The sequence below is a fragment of the Triticum urartu genome, chromosome 7A (genome assembly GCF_056163025.1).
Source record: "Triticum urartu cultivar PI428250 chromosome 7A, HENAU_Tu73, whole genome shotgun sequence".
In the NCBI taxonomy this organism is placed as follows: Eukaryota; Viridiplantae; Streptophyta; class Magnoliopsida; order Poales; family Poaceae; genus Triticum; species Triticum urartu.
The window spans coordinates 753,737,831-753,746,423 of record NC_141879.1 but is presented as its reverse complement, the minus strand read 5'-3'; the positions used below and the strand labels follow the sequence as shown (position 1 = coordinate 753,746,423).

The 8,593-nt window shown below is 44.8% G+C and overlaps 1 pseudogene; it reads right to left on the bottom strand.

Annotated features, from left to right (window-relative positions):
- Positions 1-186: 186 nt before the first annotated feature.
- On the bottom strand, positions 187-1,375 carry LOC125525752 (receptor-like protein EIX1; annotated as a pseudogene).
- Between the last annotated feature and the right edge of the window lie 7,218 nt (positions 1,376-8,593).

The following is an 8,593-nucleotide window of genomic DNA, read 5'->3' as shown; positions in this document are numbered from 1 at the left end:
CACTTCACTGCGTGTCGTCTGTGTGTTGTAATATCATTTTTTTTGTTATTTGGTTTGGCACGTGGGAAAGATGGAGTGTTTTTCTTTATAATGTGGTGTCTTGGTGGGCTTTCTTGAAGGTATGATCCTAAGATGTCTGCTAATCAACCAATACTTATAAGGGGAAGCTTCTTGCAACAGTGGTCACATGTATTATATTTGTGCTATAGTGTCACATGTTGACGCATTTTTTCTAGCTGGGTGAGAGGGCGAGCTGTACTGATACTCCCTCCATTCCACAATGTAGTGCGCCCGTGTTTCCTCAGATCCAAGTTTGATCGTAAATTTAACCAACGAGACTGACTACAGCGGGAGCAAAATTTATACCACTGTTGGTAGCAAACCCTCAAGATTGTTAAAACTCAAGTCTATGACCTGAAGGGACTTCATGTTTCTCAATTGGCTGGGAATGGACCCATTCCAGGCGCAACCAAAGAGGTAGAGCTCCTTGACGCTTGTAAGGTTCCAAAACCAGTTGTGCTTGAATGAAGTGCCAAATAAGTAGTTATCAGACATATCAAGGACCTCGAGATGTGTGAAGTTGGACTTGGAATGTAAATTACTAGTAGTCACAGTACTATTAAGGCCACAATTTGTCAAGCGAAGCACTTTAAGTGAAGGGAGCATGTTAAACTTGTGAACCCAATCCCCCACAAAACTAAGATTAAGTCTGCTCATGTCAAGATGACTCAGCAAAGAGAGGCGTGGCAACCATGCAAGATGCACTGCTTGAAGACCATTATAATTCCAACAGACATCGAGATATTGCAACTTGAAGAGATTGCCTAGTTGGGAAGGTATCATCCCAGTGAAATATGCCCACGAGAGGTTGGGATACCTTAAGTTGCCGAGGGAACCCATGAAAAGAGGTATGCTTGTGTTGTTGAAGTCACTATAGCTCAGATCAAGATACCTCAGGTGTTGTAAATTAGCCAAAGAGGAGCTCATCTCTGCTGCCAACAAGCTCAATCATCTGCTCATGTTCGGATAGCCGTAGTTATCCATGTCGATGTTGCGGAGGTTGAGCTTGATTACATGGCCAGTTCGGTTGCTGCACCGAACTCCCTTCCATTGACAACAGTCGTCGCCAGGGCGCCCTGACGAGAGACGACCAACGGGGTCTAAGAGGCCTGCCTTGAAGGACAGGAGCGCATCTCGCTCACTGCTAAGGCAAGCCTCTGATACACTCGCTTGACCATTGGAAGTGGACGCTATTTGGGAGATGAGGAAGCAAAGGAGTAGTGCAGTTGCTCGAACGAGGAGCGCGAGCTTAGTCATATTGGTCGATCGGAAATGGCAGACGAAGAAGACAGTGGAGTGGAGCGAGCAGCTTATCTCTATTATTCCTCCACAAGCATCTTAAGCTAGTCCGCGTACTGGTCTTTTCATGTATACTTTTCATATGCTGAAGTTATTGCTAGAATTTGTAATGATCCGGACATTCGACCCTGCAGAGCACGGCAGAGCAGGCTGTGGCTAGAATTTGAATTCAAGACTCGTCCTGTTTCAAGTTGACACCCTAGTCCACGTCGTGGTCTTGCATACTTTTCTTCTAATGAAGTTGTGGCCAAGCACGCATGCATACTTTTCTTCTAGTGAATTTATACCGATGATTAGGATGGACAGTCGACACACAAGCATTGTTTTGGGGTGCTTAACCGATTCAGAGGAGGCTCCCTCCATGGAGCGCTTTACAAAATAAATTGTTTTTACTATTATCTTTTTGCGAAAAATATTGTTTTTATATGACAAAACGTTCTAGAATATTGTGTGCATGCAGATATAGATCTATAGTACACGTGTACATATTTGCATCTATATGCATTTTCGTATGTGGCATTATTAAAAGAGAGACACACATAAAAGAGAGACACACATAAACTATTGTACTCCCTCGGTTTTTCTAACGTTTTCGTGAATCAATTGTATACAGACATTTTATATGTATATTATATTATACAGACATTTTATAAAAAGACAATATAGTTTATTACCCCTCCCTCGGTTTTTCTAACGTTTTATAGTGCGTTTGTTCATTCATTTCACTCTATATAATTCATATTGAAATATCTAAAACATATTATATTTGCTAATGGAGGAGTATTACTTAATGAAAATTTACATTCTCTAAAAAATGGAACTTTCCACATAAATCGAGAACATTCATATGTATCCATACAATATTATCATACTTTTAAGTAACACTTTCTGAATATTTGTTTGAATTAGGTACTGACGGGACCGGGTACCAAACCATCACACTTTCGATGCGCCCTAGCTATCAAAGACCAGTTTGATACATGATGACTTCCTGATTGTCTACCATAACAAAGTTTGCCGGCTCTGATGAAGGAGGGGCAATGACGGCAGCACGCCTTCGATTCGCTCCAGTTCTTGTAGTCGCCTAGGTGGTCTACCGACCTGGATGTATTTTTTTACTTCTGGTGTTCTTTGTACTATCTTGTCAGTTGATAAATAGATTGGAAGTTGTCCTCGCAAAAAAAGAAAGAAAAGACAGGATCGATATTTAGGAAAACAACACTTGACTGTAGGGCTAAGGTGTGTGGGCCAGGTGTGTTGGATCCACAAGGGCGCCTCCTCTCAGTTCTCACCCTAGTTTTGTGAACCCAAAAACTTTGAAAAGAATAATTACATAATGTCTTATATTTGTTTACTGAGAGGGTATTTTTTAGCCTTACATAATCTTTAAGCCGCGCCTTACCATGAAGTCTGCCATCAAAACAAATATGAGTGTGTTCTTTTGGACACCTTGTGTTGTGCAAGCAATACCCAGAAAGCTTGCGTCCCGTTTTTTATATAAAGCAAATAGCCAAATCGATACAAGGTGACGAGGATACCCTCTTACTATCTTATCAAAGTAAAAATAAGATTACAAGAGAAGCTACAGCCAACCCCAACACGATCGAAACTATTAATAGGAGATAAAAACCACACCTCCTTAGAAAGACTGTCGTCCTTTGTTGCATTGCTCCACCTGAAGGCATCGCCGGGGAGGCCTCCCTGCTCTCCCGCTCCGGATTGTGGAGCGCTGATCTTGCATGTGTAAACTGAGGACCGAGCGAGGTGTCAACAAGGACATGTATATAAAGTAGGAGGAAGGCAAGATCGCCTCACACCAGAGTCGAAGAAGCTTTGAGAAGGGATCCAACCTGGCGTACCAACGACGATGTGATACGAACGAGATGAACCTGGGCTCCCCGGCAACGCCCTCAGGAGGGTAACGACGTACCGCATCGCTGCTGCCAAGACCAAAGAAATGGTCCAGGGGTTTTCAACTGGAGTTCTACTACACACAAAGAGAGAGACCACGCTGATGCCGACAAGAAGGACACGACAACGGCGTGCATCGCCACCGATGGCGCCGAGCTTTCTCCCAGAGCCTCACCCGGGTCACACCGAGGCACCACGAGTACCAGTCCATTCCAAGGTGGTGGCGGCGATAGGATTAGGTGGCCACCCATGTCGCCCCCGTGGAGCGATCTTGTGCGGACAATCTTTTTAAAAAAACTAATCTTGTGCGGACAATCTTAATTTGCGGTGAGAATAATATGTGAGGTGATGAGAACACCAATGGAGAGACTTTTTACTTTGGTTCGAAACAAAACGTTGTATGTTTCACAGAAATTCGACTCCAAGATTTCATATAGTATTTCATCTTTTTTATCTTTCATTTCATCTGCCTGTTTTGCTTGGACACAAAATCAAGGGGAAAATCAAATCAGTTCCTGTCCTCGAACCTCGGTGGGAGAAATTGGATCTTTTGCCCCACTTTACTTCTTCATTTGATCATTTGCCCCCTCTCCTCCCGAGAGGCTACCAGATGGGGCCCGGGGCCATTGCCATTGAGACAATCACAGGGCAAATCATCCAACCCCTTGTAAAGTGGGGCAAATCATCCAATCCCCCCGCCCCGGCGGCCGGCCATGGACACAAAACCAAAATCAAATCAGTTCCACTGCGCCTCGGCGGCCGGCCATGGAGATGGAGGACGGCTCGCGCATCCCCTCGCCGGCCGGGCAGAATCCTCCATCTCCGGCAGAGCAGAGTCCGCCGCCACCGGCGACCTCTCATGTCTGAATCGAGCTCCTCTGTTTTCCAGTCTTCTCCGCCCCCCGCCTCTGCTGAGATCTGCTAGCTAGGGCCGCGACGAGGAGACGGCAGTTATGGTGAGGTCAGATCAGGTGAGGATTCATGCGCCCTTAGCAGGTGAGCTCCATCCTATTCCTGCCTCTGGACTGGAGGCTGCCCCTTAGCAGATGCTTGATGCAGTTTGTGTCGACAACTGAATTAATTAGGTCCACCGAATTCATTCAGATGCAATCTTCGTTGTTCCTTTCTTTGTTTCGAGGAGGGTAAAACTAATGCAGATGGAAAAGAAACAAAAAGTAAGCCATTTTATTCATGTTCTAAAAAAACAATCTTCACTGACTTTCTTCATATTGATGTGCCACCACCAGGTCCGCCAACACCACAGGGTGTGTAGTTCATGAATTCTTCTACTTCTACACAGTATGCAAACTAGCTACTGAGATTCAAACCGGTGAACCTTCTGTTTAACAACTTAAAACATAAACCCAAGTGTTTCTATCTTGTCGCTCATCTCATGTTTGCAGAACCACTACTTTGATATAACCGCTGACTGATACCCAACTGAGTAGAAACCTTGCTTGCCTCGGTTTACTACCTCACGCCAACAAATACTCTTTGATCGAGTAACATCAAAAGATGAGTAAATGAGCACTTAGTTCTTATTAGATACAACTATAGCTTAGGCCGGCAGCTTCGGCCACTTGTTGTATTTATAACCATTTGATTAGTGAGTGCGCTACAGAACACAGGGCACCTGTTACATTTTTCAGCAAGTTGAAAAACGCAACTAGCTACTCCCTCCGTTCCGAAATAGTACAAAGTTGAGTCATCTATTTCGGAACGGAGGGAGTAGATCAGATCACTATGGTCAAGTCAGGTTAGTATTCTCACGCCCCTGGCTCCATGTAAGGGAGGTTGGTGTTGGTGGCAGGGGAGACCCATTCCCCTTAGCAGAGTTTGCTGGCTTCACTGTGCCTGAGGCAGTAGTCAGTTAACCTATCTATGTCCAGGCAATTTGTTCCATGTAACCACTGATTCTTGCCTTGACAACTCAATTTGGGTCACCAAGAGCGGGGAAAAACCCATCCGATTCAGATGCAATCTTTCTTCTTTTTTTTTGAGGAGGATGAAACATGTTAGTTACCTATGTTTACTTTGTGCGAGCGGTAAAACGTCTTGCCCTTGTCGAGGCGACGTGTTCATGTTATATAGCAGGGGAGCCGAAACCCTAGATGGCTTACATGCGGTTTGAGAGAGAGATAAGCGAGAATCTAGGATACATCTTGTGAGAGAAGAAAGGTTGAGATGGTTACAAGAATACCTCAATGCAAACTACCTCCTAACCTTATCTCTAATATACCTAGCCTTATCTCTAATATGCCGCATATGATGGTGTTTAACCCCCCCCCCCCCTTAATCACAACTTCAAGAGGTTGAGATTATGCTTAAACTCTTCAAAGCTTTTGATAGGCAAGGCTTTAGTAAACCCATCTGCAACTTGATCTCTGGAGTGAATGAACCGAATATCAAGCTGTTTCAGTGCAACTATTTCTCTGACAAAATGAAAGACTATCTCTATGTGCTTTGTTCTGGCATGAAAGACTGGATTTGCAGACAAGTAGGTGGCACCAAGGTTATCACACCACAAACATGGAGTTTGAGAACTTCGAATACCAAGTTCTTTTAGCATTGATTGGACCCATATGATTTCAGCTGTAGCATTTGCTAATGCCTTGTACTCTGCCTCTGTGCTAGACCTAGACACCGTGGCATGTTTTCTTGCGCACCATGAAATCAAGTTTGGTCCAAAAAATATTGCAAATCCACCAGTGGAGCGTCTGTCATCCAGACAACCTGCCCAATCAGAATCAGAGAAAGCACTAACAAGAGTTGAGGATGACTTGCTGAAGTTGAGACCAATGCTCAAAGTATGTTTGACATATCTGACAATGCGTTTTGCAGCAGTCCAATGCACAGTGGTGGGAGCATGCAGAAACTGACATACCTTGTTGACAGCAAATGAGATATCAGGCCTTGTTAAAGTCAAGTACTGTAATGCACCTACCAAACTCCTGTACTTTGTACTATCCTCTTGATTCAAGAGGTGCCCTTCTATGAGAGATAGCTTTTCTGAGCTAGATAATGGAGTGAAAGAGGGTTTACAACCTTGCAAGCCTGCCTTTCTTACCAAATCGGTTGCATACTTCTCTAGAGAGAGATGAACTCCATCCTTGTGTTTCTTCACCTCAATCCCAAGGAAAAAATGCAAATCTCCAAGATCCTTGAGAGCAAATTCTGCACTTAAATCCTTCAACAATGATGCAATGGCCTCACTAGATGAACTTGTAACAATAATATCATCAACACAGATGAGAACAAATATGCATGTATTGAGCTTATTGTAAATAAACAGTGAGGTGTCTGACTTGGAAGGGACAAAACCAAGTGATTGCATCTTGTGACTAAGACGGGAATACCACGCCCTTGGAGCCTGCTTCAAGCCATAGAGTGCTTTATCAAGTTTGCACACAAACGAGGGATTAGACTTGCTCTCAAACCCAGGAGGTTGTTTCATATACACCTCTTCTTCAAGAACACCATGAAGAAACGCGTTCTGGACATCTAGCTGTCTGAGACTCCATCCTCTGGATACAGCAACAGATAGAACAAGGCGAATGGTGGCAGCTTTTACAACTGGACTAAATGTATCCTCATAATCAATACCATATCTTTGCTTAAAACCTTTTGCAACAAGCCTAGCCTTGTATCTATCAATAGTTCCATCAGATTTCCTTTTAACTCTGAACACCCACTTGCAATCTATAAGATTTTTACCTTGCCGTGGGGGAGCCAAATGCCATGTTTCATTTTTCTTCAGTGCTACATATTCTTCCATCATTGCTTTTCTCCACTTTTCATCTCCAAGTGCCTCATCCAGAGTTCTTGGTTCGGCATGTTCATCTGTAGAACAAATGAGGCCATATTTGCTTAGATTTTCGTGCCAGACCGGCGGGCTCATCATGAGCCAACGATTGCGCGGGGCCACGAGAATCAGCACCGAAGCCCGCGCCCTCCTGGCTGGTCGGGTCAGCACTGGAACCCGCACTCGCGCCCGTCGGCCGCGCCTGGGCCCGCCGCTTGTAGCATTGCGGTTGGTCGGGGAAGCGCACGCCGCCCGCTCCACTGGGACGCCGCCGCGTAGCATCGGGGGCGCCACCAGCCGGGGCCTGGTCCACACGCGCGGCAGATTCCGTCGCAGGCCGGTCTGGCGCGTCTGCCAGCGCAGATGCTGGCGCGGATCTGCTGAACTGCAGCTGGTTCGGCGCCGATCCCAAGGAGGATTTGTTCCCCAAATCTGGACACAGCAAATATGGCACTTGGGAGCCATTTTCTTCATCATTTTTTTTGCTGGTTGTTCCTGCAACGTCACAAGAGAACTCGGGTGCACCATTAGGAGGGTTAGTCGACATTGAATCATCACAAGTAATTCCACCATGATCAAGGCCGGTGAGAGAAGAGGGTAGAAGTAGAATTTCTTTGCGAAGTAAGGCACCGGCGTTGGGATGAAGATCAGCGAAAGGAAACTTTGTTTCCTCAAAAACAACGTCACGGGAGATATAAACTCGGACCGTAGACACATCTAGGCACTTGACACCTTTGTGTTGGGCACTATACCCAAGAAATACACATTGCTTTGATCGAAACATAAGTTTGCGTTGATTGTATGGACGAAAATTAGGCCAACATGCACACCCAAAAACACGTAGCGACGTGTAATCAGGTTTGGTGTGGAGTAGCCGTTCTACTGGAGTTTCATTATTAATAACGCGACTAGGAAGCATGTTAATGATGTGAATGGCAGTGAGAAAAGCTTCATCCCAGAATTTCAAAGGCATGGAGGCGCCAGCTAAGAGAGCTAGGCCGACCTCAACAATGTGCCTGTGCTTGTGTTCAGCAGAGCCGTTTTGTTGGTGAGCGTGGGAGCATGACACATGGTGAGAGATGCCGAGAGTTTGAAAGAAAGAGTTTAATTTCTCGTACTCTCCGCCCCAGTCTGATTGGACAACAAGTATCTTGCTGTCAAATTGGCGTTTAACGAGTGCTTGAAAGTTCTTAAAAACATGAAAGACATCGGATTTTTTCTTAAGAAGATAAATCAAGGAGAATTTACTGTAGTCATCAATAAAACTCACGTAGTATGTATGTCTACCTACTGAGTTGGGGGCAGGACCCCAAACATCTGAAAAAATTAATTGCAAGGGTTTGGTAGACACACTAGTGGATATGGGATAAGGTAGCTGATGACTCTTAGCTCGTTGTCAGGAATCACAAATAGTTTCAATATTGCGCTCACCAACAAACGGGAGCTTATTCTTCCTAAGTAATTTTTCAACTAAAGAAAAAGAAGCATGTCCTAAACGATCATGCCATCGTGTGGATGAAA